At 45.6% G+C, this 11,529-nt stretch overlaps 1 non-coding gene across 1 annotated transcript; it reads left to right on the top strand.

Moving 5' to 3' along the window:
- Positions 1-11,181: 11,181 nt before the first annotated feature.
- On the top strand, positions 11,182-11,288 carry LOC144550713 (small nucleolar RNA R71). Its single transcript, XR_013510556.1, has one exon. It is a non-coding gene; the product is annotated as a small nucleolar RNA R71 (small nucleolar RNA).
- Positions 11,289-11,529: the final 241 nt, after the last annotated feature.

Here is an 11,529-nt window from a genome sequence, read left to right as displayed (position 1 = left end):
TAATTATATTCATTCCCACACTCCTATCCCTCATCTATCCGCACAGCTACAATTTAGGAAGGTTGTATTATAATCACCACTAAGTATTTAAACACTTCTAAAATTAGAGGATCCACGTTAAATAAGAAATGTAAGAAATGTGATAATTATTTAAATATTATATTATGGTCTCCACTAATTATTTAAAAACTTTTAAAGTTAGAGGGTTGACTTAGGGGCGTCAATGGGTACGGTACAGGTCGGTTGGAAGCATTTTCATACCCCATACCCATTAAAATTGATTTTACCCATACTTTACTCATACCCATTAAAAATTAACTTTACCCTACCCTACTCTTACCCGTTAATATTATAGGATAACGAAACGGTAGTGGGTAATAACGGATATTACTAATATAATAATTAGTTTTATTATATTTTACAAATTAAACATCAAAAACTCATTAATTTCACATATATATAATTGCATTTTTAATAACAAAATGCAATCAATTCCAACTAAATTGTTTTTTTTATAAAATTGAATTGAATATATATATTTAGGTGGGTTGAAAATTGAATTGAATATATATATTTAGATTTGAGGTAGTCTACGGTGAGTTGCGAAGTAAAACACGTTTCTACTTCACGCTGTATTTTTATTTTGAAAGTCCAAATTACCGATCCGAACCGTTAGATATTTAATCCATATTGAAATGTGCTTGGAGACCAAATTTTACATTTTTTGGAATTTTTTACTATTTATTAAGCATTTTTTAAAATTGTTGTTTTGCTGTGAACAGTAAAATTTTCTGGACCATCAGATCAGCGACTTTCAAAATTGCTTAATAAATAGTAAAAAAATTCCAAAAAATATAAAATTTGGTCTCCAAGTCAATATGAAGAACAAGATGAACGGTTCGGATCGACGTTTTGAACTTTAAAATCGCAAAATATGAGCGTGAAGTAAAATAGTCGCTTTACTTCGCAACTCACCGTAGCCTAGCTCTTTAGATTTTATAATTACTCTATAGGGTAATGGGTACGAAATAGTGATTACCTATACCCTTACCCATTTGGTTAACGAAAAAAAATTATTACCCATACCTGGTAAGCTAACGAAAAAAAATCTTACCCGTACCCACCTTATCAAATATGAAATGAGTCGGGTAAACGGCTAAAAAGGTGCCATTGACACCCTAGGTTGACTTCTAAAATTAGAGGTTATACTTAGAGGTGCTATTGGATCGGGTCGGGTTCGGATACTATTATATTGGGACCCGTACCCTAAAAGTGTTTGGGTCCGAATTTCGATCCATACACTTATTTGTTTCAATTCGGGTCGGGTTCGGATTCAGATACCTATCTACCCGTAAATATTTCGGGTCCAGTCTTTTGGTTCCGGATAAATAGATATCCATAACTTGTTTGTAGATTATCGGGTCTGGTTCGGATACGGGGCAGTTCCGGATCCGGAGCGGGTATATGTTGTTCGCTTACAAAGGTATGCTACAAAGTTTCAGGTACAGCTAGCTGTACCAGTTTAAACCTTGAATCTATTCTCGTCTAAGATTGCAAGTGCACAATCCTATCCGTATAGTATAATAAGGTATCGATCATCAGGGACGGTGTAATTCGATTCTAAATTCTTACTAATCCGAGTTAGGTACTAGAAGTGTGAAAAGTTGGGTTTGGTTTGTTTATATTTCCTAATTTCAAGTGACAATTCAATTAACAGTAAATGAAAGCAATTAAAGGTTTTGGTTTTGAACAATGATAAAAGGCGCTCCCAGGGTTTCAGGTTTCATCCTAAACTTTGCCTTCTCTGGACCTATCATGCGACTCGCATCATCTCTGATGCGACCCGTATGATGCGACTCGCATCATCTCTGATGCGGGTCGCATGGTCCTCGAGCTGAGCTGACATGTGTTCGTATCTAAGTTGATTTCTTGTGCGAGGCTTCAACCTGTAGCTCTCGCCTACTGGTATCTGACCTAAATTGATTGTCTGGTTTGCTAGAAGTATCCACAACCTTTCGATAATGGAAAGTTCACCTCTCGGCTACTATTGATCTTAGATCTACTTCAAATACTCAATCACAATTGCAAGAAACATCAAGGCCAAATTACTAGAAGAGATGCTATAGACATCTAACAGTAGACAATCAAGAATCAATCAAGCAATCAAAATCAAGCAATCAATGAATACTCAAACAAAGAATCACACAAGTTCAAACTTAGATCAAAACAACATGCAACTCAAAGACAAAGTTTAGAGACTACATCCTAACCCTAGGAACTAAAGATCTACTCAAGCATAGTAAAAGAAAGCATAAAAGAGAGAGAGAATAGGCAGATCATGATGAAGCTCGAAGATCAAATGTGGATTGGAGAGGATCTTGCAATCTTCTCTTCTCTTCTTCTTCAAGCAAGCTCCAATCTCTTCCTTCTCTCTTGATCTGGAATGTAAAGGGGGAAAAAGCTCCCGAAATTCTGGCATAGGACCTCCTTATATAGGCAACAGGTCTGACTTGGGGCTTGTCAGGTTCAATTTGAATTGGGCGGCAACCCGTGATGCGACTCGCATCAGGTGGATGTGACTCGCATCATCTGGTCTTCAAGTGAGGAGTGAGGGTCGCTTTGGGCTTTGATGCGACTCGCATCTTGGGTGATGCGCCTCGCATCAGATCTTCCTGAAGTCTGCCATTTGCCTGATTTTGCCCGATTTCGCCTGATTCCTGCAAAGTAAGAACCAAAACATAGCAGTACCACATTCTATGGATATTCAATGTAAAAGACACTATTTGTTGGTTAAAAACATATATTTTTGTATGGAAACAAGTCGAAATAATAGGTCTAATAAGGTGATATCAAATTCCCCCAAGCTTAACCTTTGCTTGTCCTCAAGCAGAGATCTAAACATTGGTACCGGTTTGGACTCTAAATGCAAGTTTCCTAAATGTAAGAATTTACATGAGTTGTTTCAATTAGGAACTTCAAGAATCATGTTAGTGTAATTTGGACTTTCCCTATTTAACCTTGATTCTCCACACTAACTGATCAACCAAACTTCAAATTTTGAAATATTTGAATACTTGTAAGACTGAGTACTTGAATTGATCAAGTTGTCATGTATCAATTTAACCATTGCCCTCATTTGTGGAGATTTTCCCTTATCACCCCCCAAGCTTGGAACAAGCTTAGGTCAGAAAGTTGCGGACTTCACGTGTTGATATGTGCAAAAATTCCTTTCTTTTCTAAGTGGGAGACGAGCTCAAAGGCTCCCTAAAAGGACTTATTGCCAGTACTCTTATGTTCTCCGTCTTTTCAATTCGATATATATATATATATATTTTTTTTTCTCTTTCTTTATATTTTATTTATTTATTTGCACATATCATGAATACACGCACCCACTGGTATTCTTTCACACCAATAGGTATCCCAAATCTTTCTTTATCAATAATCCCCATTTCCCTAATTGAAAAGGCACAAGTCAATTTCTAAATGAGTTTCTCAATACATTTCAAGTTTTCATTGTTACGAATTCTTAAAACATTCGTCCTCATCAGTTTGTTGGTCAATTATGGGATAGTTCTAATCTCCTAGGGTCATCCTAATCAACACTGACAATTTTCAAGAAGTCTCTAATTTAGACAATCACAAAAATTCTTACCTACAAATGCAATAGACAAGTAAACATGGCCTAAGTAAAAACAAATAAATCCTAAAAAATCCTAAAATCACCCCTCCAAGCTTAGTCTGAGCATTGTCCTCAATGCTTCAAGACTCTAAGATAAAGCAAAGGAAGGGGAGAAGAAAAACAAACCTGCTTAGTCATCGGAGGGATCGAACCTCCAATCGCGCAAAACATCCTCAATGTCACCTACCCGGCGCTGTAGATCATAGAGAATGGCACCCTGCTCACGCCTCATGTCATAGACGAGGCTGTAGACATCCTGGATAGTAGGTGAGGGAATGGGAGGTGGATAGGAGGTGCCAGCATATGAAGTGGATGGGCCAGCATGGAAGGTGGAGTCATGGAAATACACAGGAGATACATGAGGGTGTGCAGGAGAGACATGAGCATCGGTCATGGGCACATCACCATGGGTGGGAGAGTGGGGCTGGATAGGGGGAGAAGGTGGTGCCGGCTCGTCTGGCAGAGGCTCGGTGAAAAACCAGGTGCTCTCATCATCAAAAGACAGGGGTGTAAGACGGAGGGGCATCAGATGCAAGCCGTGACCCTTCAAGGCCCAGAAGTAGCGAGAACGGTGGTTGGCAGGGCCGCGCTCGATCTTGAGAAAAGTTGCCCGCTCGTATGCCTTGGCATCCAGGGTGAGATGGCCAGTAGAGAGAGTGAGGCCTGCGGTCGAGACGCCGAGCCGGTCAGTGATCAGGGTGACGTAGGCGCCAATGCGAACAGATCCTTCGACCTTTGTATTGCGCTGGATATCCAGCCAGTGACGGACCATGAACAGCATCAGGTCGGGTCGTGCCAACTCGGCCTCAGGACGGAGCATGTGGTCCAGCAGACAGAGATCCTCCTCATTGACACGGGCTGCAGTCTCGCCGCGTGCGAAGATGGTACAGCCGAGGGTACGCTGGATGCACAGCAGTACTGGTTGAGAAATGGCAATACTGCGGTACTGGGCACTGGTGGCACTCATCATCCCAGTGATCAAACGCCAGAAATGAGCTTTGTCGAACCCCACTCGATGGTCAAGGAAATCAGTATCGGGGTCGCGCTCAAAACCGAACCACTCGCGAAGTCTGACCAGAGTGACCCGGTGCGTCTCATTGAGCATCTGGAACTTGATGTAGTAGCGGTCGCGCATGTCTTGTCGGAGCTTGAGAGAGGAGAGGAACTCGAGGGTGATCTCCGTGTAGCAGGCACGGTCGATATCCCAGAAGGTGGGAGTACACCCGATCCTCCCGGTGAGACGGAGAAAGTCCTCCCGAACCCCAAAGGCATCGAGAGTGTCAAAATCAACTCGGCGCGTGTTCTCATATGTGCGCTGCCGGAGGATGAGAAAGCGCTCCATCATGCCATGACTGGAGAGAGTGAAGTGAGGGGGTGGGTACTCTGCTGCTCGAGGGGTGTACTGACCCGAAACGGGGTCAGAGTCATCAGAATTGTACTCCACGGTCATAGACCCTGCCCCTGAATGAGAAGGAGAAGATGGATGATAAGAAGAATGAGAAGAAGAAGAGTGTGAGGAGTTACCATCGTTACCAGCCGAACCCGAGCCCTGCTGAGACCAGTCGGGCTGCTCAGAAGACTCAGAAGGAGAGGGAGTGGGGTATGGTATCCCCTGTTGGATACGAAGATCCCTCTGTCGGCGGAGCTCGGCTTGACGGCGCTCAAAGTTGTGCTTGGTGCGATGCTCGTTGAACGTTGGTAGATCTGGTGCGTCTGACATGGCTGCGATGCGAGTCGCACTGTGAGTGATGCGAGTCGCCTTTCAAGTGGTGCGAGTCGCACTGACTGATGATGCGAGTCGCACTGAGATTGTTCTGACGGAAAAGGCGATCTGGCAGAGAAGGAAAGAGCGGAACAATGGCGGTGGTGAGTGTAGAAGAAGGTGGAGAAGTGAGGAGAAGAGGGTTCAGCAGGGATAGATGGAGAGGAGTGTGATCGGTGGAGAGGTAGGGAAGCCGGCGGGTAGAGGAAGAAGAAGAAGTTAGGGTTTTGGTTGAGGGCTCGGTTGAGGCTCGCACGGAGGTGATTCGAGTCGCAATGGGGAAGAAGATGTAGGGTTTTCGCTGAGCAGAGGAAGAAGAGAGGAGAGTGCGGGTTAAAGTGAGGCTCGCATCGTTTCGACGCACCCCTTCAATGCTGCAACGGTTCGCAGTGATGCGAGTCGCATCAAGGGGGATGCGAGTCGCATCAAGGGGGATGCGAGTCGCATCAAGGGGGATGCGAGTCGCATCATGAGGGATGCGAGGTGCATACGAGGGATGCGAGTCGCATTAGGCAAGAACTTGGCAGAAAAGACAGGACAAATCGAAACGACAAGTAAACAGAAAAGAATGTCTAACTAATCTAACTAAAAGTAAACTGAAAGGGCTTGGGTTGCCTCCCAAGAAGCGCTTGTTTTAAGTCTCGAGCCTGACCGTCATCCGCTAGGTTTCGATTGAGATAGGATCGGAGAGGTCATGAACAAACTGTCCCGGACGAGGGTGACTCGCAATGTAGTGCTTGAGACGTTGTCCATTGACCTTGAAGGTTCCACATGCGTCATTTCCAATCTCAACTGCACCAAACTGGTACACCTTTTTAACCTCAAACGGACCAGACTATCTAGACTTCAATTTCCCTGGAAAGAGTTGCAAACGAGAGTTAAAAAGAAGAACAAGATTGCCTTCTTGAAATTCGCGAGGCATGATATGCTTGTCATGGAGAAGCTTCGTCTTTTCCTTGTAGATCCTCGCATTCTCGTAGGAGTGTAAGCGTATCTCGTCCAACTCGTGTAAGTCAAGAATGCGTTTCTCTCCAGCCTCCAGCATGTCCATGTTGATGGCCCTTGTAGCCCAGAACGCTTTGTGTTCAATTTCCACAGGAAGATGGCATGGCTTGCCGTACACCAACTTGAAAGGGCTCATCCCAATCGGTGTTTTGAAAGCAGTTTGGTATGCCCACAGTGCGTCGCTCAGCTTCAGAGACCAATCCTTCCGCGTCCTTGCTACAGTCTTCTCCAGGATAGACTTGATTTCCCTGTTGGAAATTTCAGCTTGACCGTTGGACTGAGGGTGATAGGAGGTGGTGACCTTGTGTGTCACCCCGTGTCGACTCAGGAGTTTGTCGAATTGGCGGTTGACGAAATGCTTGCCACCATCACTGATCACAGCGCGTGGGACTCCAAAGCGCGGAAAAATGATGTCGGTGAACATGCGTTTTACTGCATTCGAGTCAGCATGTCGACAAGGAACTGCTTCGACCCACTTAGACACGTAATCCACCGCAACCAAAATGTACTCATAACCGTGAGATGGTGGAAACGGTCCCATGAAATCAATCCCCATACGTCGAAGAGCTCTACCTCCAGGATGGAATTGAGAGGCATCTCGTTGCGTTTGGTAATGTTCCATGTCCTTTGACACTTGTCACAAGCTGCAACCCAGGTCCGCGCATCCCTGAAAAGAGTAGGCCAATAAAAACCTGATTGCAGTACCTTGGCAGCTGTCTTGGAGAATGAAGCATGACCTCCGTATGCTGACGAGTGGCAGTGCTCAAGGATAGAACGCGTCTCTTCATTTGGCACGCAACGCCTGAGTATACCATCGATTCCTACCTTAAAAAGAAAAGGTTCATCCCAAAAGTAGTGCCTCGAATCCGATTTGAGCTTCTTTCGTTGCTGGTATGTCATGGTGGCAGGGGTGATCTCAGAAGCTAAGAAGTTGGCAATGTCTGCATATCAAGGGTCTGATTGAAGGCTTGTGCGGGTCGCATCAGGAGTGAAGCGGGTCGCATGATTTTGGATGTTGGTCGCATTGGTGGTGTTCAGTGCAGAAATGTACAAGAGTTGTTCGTCAGGGAAAGAGTAACTGATTGGTAGATGAGCAGAGCCTCCTCCATCCAAACGAAGTCTAGAGAGATGGTCTGCCACAGTGTTTTCGGTGCCCTTCTTATCCCTGATTTCAAGATCAAATTCCTGCAGAAGAAGAATCCACCTGATCAAGCGCGGTTTAGCATCCTGTTTGCTCAACAAATACCTGAGTGCGGCATGATCTGTGTAGACGATGATTTTGGATCCCACCAAATACGACTGAAACTTGTCGAGAGCGAAGACAATCGCCAGGAGTTCTTTCTCGGTGGTCGTGTAATTCATCTGAGCTGGGTCTAGCACCTTGCTAGCATAGTAAATCGCACACGGCTTCTTGTCTTTCTTCTGCCCCAGAACTGCTCCAACAGCGTAGTCACTAGCGTCACACATGATCTCAAAGGGGAGAGACCAGTCAGGTGGTTGCAAAATGGGTGCTGAGATAAGGGCTTCCTTCAATCTGCTGAAAGACTTGACACAATCGTCCGTGAAAACAAAGTCAGAATCCTTAACGAGTAGATTGGTCAAAGGTTTCGCGATTTTGGAAAAATCCTTGATGAAGTGACGGTAGAATCCTGCGTACCCGAGAAAGCTCCGAATCCCCTTGACATTTGTTGGAATCTCCAGTTTCTCGATCACCTCGATCTTCGCCTTATCCACCTCGATTCCCCTGGAGGTCACTACATGCCCCAAAACAACTCCAGTTTGGACCATGAAGTGGCATTTCTCCCAATTTAAAATCAAATGGACCTCCTCGCATCTCTGGAGAATCTTGCAAAGGTTCGTCAAACAAGACTCAAAACTCGAACCGTACACGGAGAAGTCGTCCATGAAAATCTCCACCTCGTGCTCAATGAAATCAGAAAAGATGGCCATCATTGCTCTCTGGAAGGTCGCAGGCGTATTGCACAGACCGAAAGGCATCCTACGGTATGCGTACGTACCATAGGGACAAGTGAAAGTGGTCTTTTCTTGGTCTTGTGGGTGAATGGGTATCTGGAAGAACCCGGAGTATCCGTCCAGATAACAAAAGTAGGAATGATTTGCAAGCCTTTCTAAGAGTTGATCAACAAATGGCAAAGGAAAGTGATCCTTGCGGGTGGCAGCATTGAGTTTCCTGTAATCAATACACATGCGATAACCATTCACCACACGTGTTTGGATTAACTCGTTCTTCTCGTTCTTCACCACTGTTGTACCACCTTTCTTCGGCACCACGTGAACATGACTCACCCATTGGCAGTCGGAAATTGGGTAGATGATACCTGCGCCGAGAAGCTTGAAAATCTCTTTCTTCACCACCTCTCGAAGGTTTGGGTTGACCCGTCTCTGATGTTCAATTGAGGGTTTGTGATCGTCTTCGAGGAAAATTCTGTGCGAGCAAATGGATGGACTGATTCCTTTCAGATCTTTGATGGAATAACCGATTGCCCCTTTGTGAAGCTTCAGTTTCTCCAAAAGTTTGGCGGTTTGATCAGGATTCAACTCTGCATTCACAATGACTGGAAAAGATCGATCTGGGCCTAGGAATTTATATCTGAGATTAGCTGGAAGAGGCTTCAGCTCAGGGATCACTCCTTCTGTCTGAGTGTTGATGCGGGTCGCTTCATCTCCATGCGGCTCGCATTCAGGCCCTGCGTCTGCTGCGTTCGGTTCGCACTGTCTGTCCTTCAAATCTTCAGTCCCTTCCATGCAACTTGCGTTAGATCCTTGCGGGTCGCATCCAGTCTCTTTCAAGTCAGCTGTTTTCACATCTGCTTCAAACATCTCTCCTAATCGAGCAGTTTCAACTTGCATTTCAGACAAGAAATCAGCGTGTTCTTGCATACTCTCCTGAATTCGCTCAATGAAGTATCCTTCTGCCAAGTCCGTTAGACATTCTTCTGTCGCATCAATGCGGAAACAGGATTCGGCGTTAGACGGGTACTTCATTGCTCGATCAATCTGGAATCGCACCTTCTCTCCTCCAAAGTTCAAGGTCAGTGTTCCTTGGAATACATCAATGATTGCACCTGCGGTTCGAAGGAAAGGTCGTCCAAGAATGATCGAGACTTTCTTATCCTCTTCCATTTCCATGACTACAAAGTCAACAGACACGTAGTACTTGCTAACCCGAACTGGCACATCTTCAACTATGCCAAGTGGAAGTCTTACTGAGGAGTCAGCCAGCTGAAGTGACATCTGAGTTGGTTTAAGCTCCCCCACTCCCAATTTCTCAAAGATCGTGCGAGGCATGAGGCTCACACTCGCCCCCAAATCACAAAGAGCTCTCTTGATTGTTGCCTTCCCTATGATGCAAGGAATAGAGAACTTACCTGGATCGTCCAGTTTGGGAGGAAGCTCGCTGTTCAAAATGGCACTGCACTGCTCCGTCAGTTTCACCGTTTCGGGCCCCCCCAAGCTTCGTTTGTTGGATAGAATATCCTTCAAGAACTTGGCGTAAGTGGGCATTTGAGTTAGAGCTTCAGTGAATGGAATCGTGATGTGCAATCCTTTGATAACCTCGACAAAGTTCAATTTGGTCTCAGCCAGTCTTCGAGGGAAGGGTACAGGTGGTCTGTACGGAGGTGGCTTCTCTGCTTTTCCCTTGTTCTGAGCCTCAGGATTGGCTGATGCGGGTCGCACGTCTGGGATGCAGGTCGCATCCACAGGTTCTTCAGGTGGTGTTGCGAGCCGCACTGTGGTGGTGCGGGTCGCATCAGTGGTGGTCCCAGTCGCATCAGTTGGAATCCGATCAGTTGGGAAGGCTGGTTCATCATACTGGGTCCCACTCCTCAGTTTGATCGCCTTGGCTTCTCCTCTGGGGTTTGGTTCTGGCTGCGCGGGCAGCTTTCCAGGTTGAGGTTGGCTAGAAGTGACGATATGACTCAGTTGCTCCAACAATTTGCTTTGGACGGTCATTTGAGTTGCCATCGATTGCATTTGCTCCCACATCATTTGGTTCATCTTCCCTTGCTCGTGTGTGAAGTTTGTCGCATAGGGAGGCACATATGGTTTGGAAGGGCCAGCTTGAGGTGCTCGGTTGTTCTGATTGGGGAAGGAAGCGTTTTGGTAGAAATTCCTGTTGTTGCCTCCTCCAGAAGAATTGTTCCAGTTGGTGCTAGATGAAGGATTGTTGAAGGTGTTGTTGTTGTTGGTGAGGTTGGCGAAAGGGGGTCTCGGAGCATTGTTGAAAGGTGCAGGGTTGTTTTGATTCCTATTCCAATTTTGTTGTTCCATTGGATCCTTGGAATAAGATCGGTTGAAGGGAGGTTTCGGAAAGAAGGAAGGTTCATTGTTGATGGAGTTAACTTGCTCAGCCTCCTCTTCATCCTGCACCAATGGACACTGCTCGTAAGCGTGCCTCTCGTCACCGCACATGACACATGCTTGCGGCTGCTGCTCGACTGCTTTCACGCTCAGCTTGTCCATCGCCATCTGCATGGCATCTAACTTGGCGGTTAGAGCGGTGATTTGATCAACTTCGTACTTGCCTCCACCTCCAGGTCGGGTGTTGTCACGGCCAGACCACTGTTGATACTGTGCCATGTTGTCAATCAGGTTCATGGCCTCCAGAGGTTCCCTTGACATTAACGCCCCACCTGCAACTGCATCAACAGTAGTGCGAGTGCTCTCAGTTAGACCATCATAGAATGTTTGAATCAACAACCACTCAGGAATGCCATGGTGGGGACAAGAGTATTGCAATTCCCTAAACCTCTCCCACGCCTCATTGAGAGGTTCATCGGACCTTTGCCTAAAACTGGTCAGTTGGTTCCTTACCTTGAAAGTTCTTTTGTGGGGGAAAAACCTAGTCAGAAACAATTTAGACAATTCCCTCCAATTGGTAATGGAATCCCTTGGTAATGACCCTAACCATTTCTTTGCCTTGTCCCTAAGAGTAAAAGGAAATAAAGCAAGTTTGGTGTAATCAGCTATCGCCCCATTGGTCTTGATGGTTGTGATGCACTCGAGGAAGGTTTGGAGATGAGCATGTGGATCCTCGTGATCCATGCCATTGAACACA

This window comes from Carex rostrata, chromosome 2, assembly GCF_964058835.1.
Source record: "Carex rostrata chromosome 2, lpCarRost1.2, whole genome shotgun sequence".
Lineage (NCBI taxonomy): Eukaryota > Viridiplantae > Streptophyta > Magnoliopsida > Poales > Cyperaceae > Carex > Carex rostrata.
Note: the sequence above shows the minus strand (reverse complement) of the source record. Positions and strands in the feature narration are given on the sequence as shown.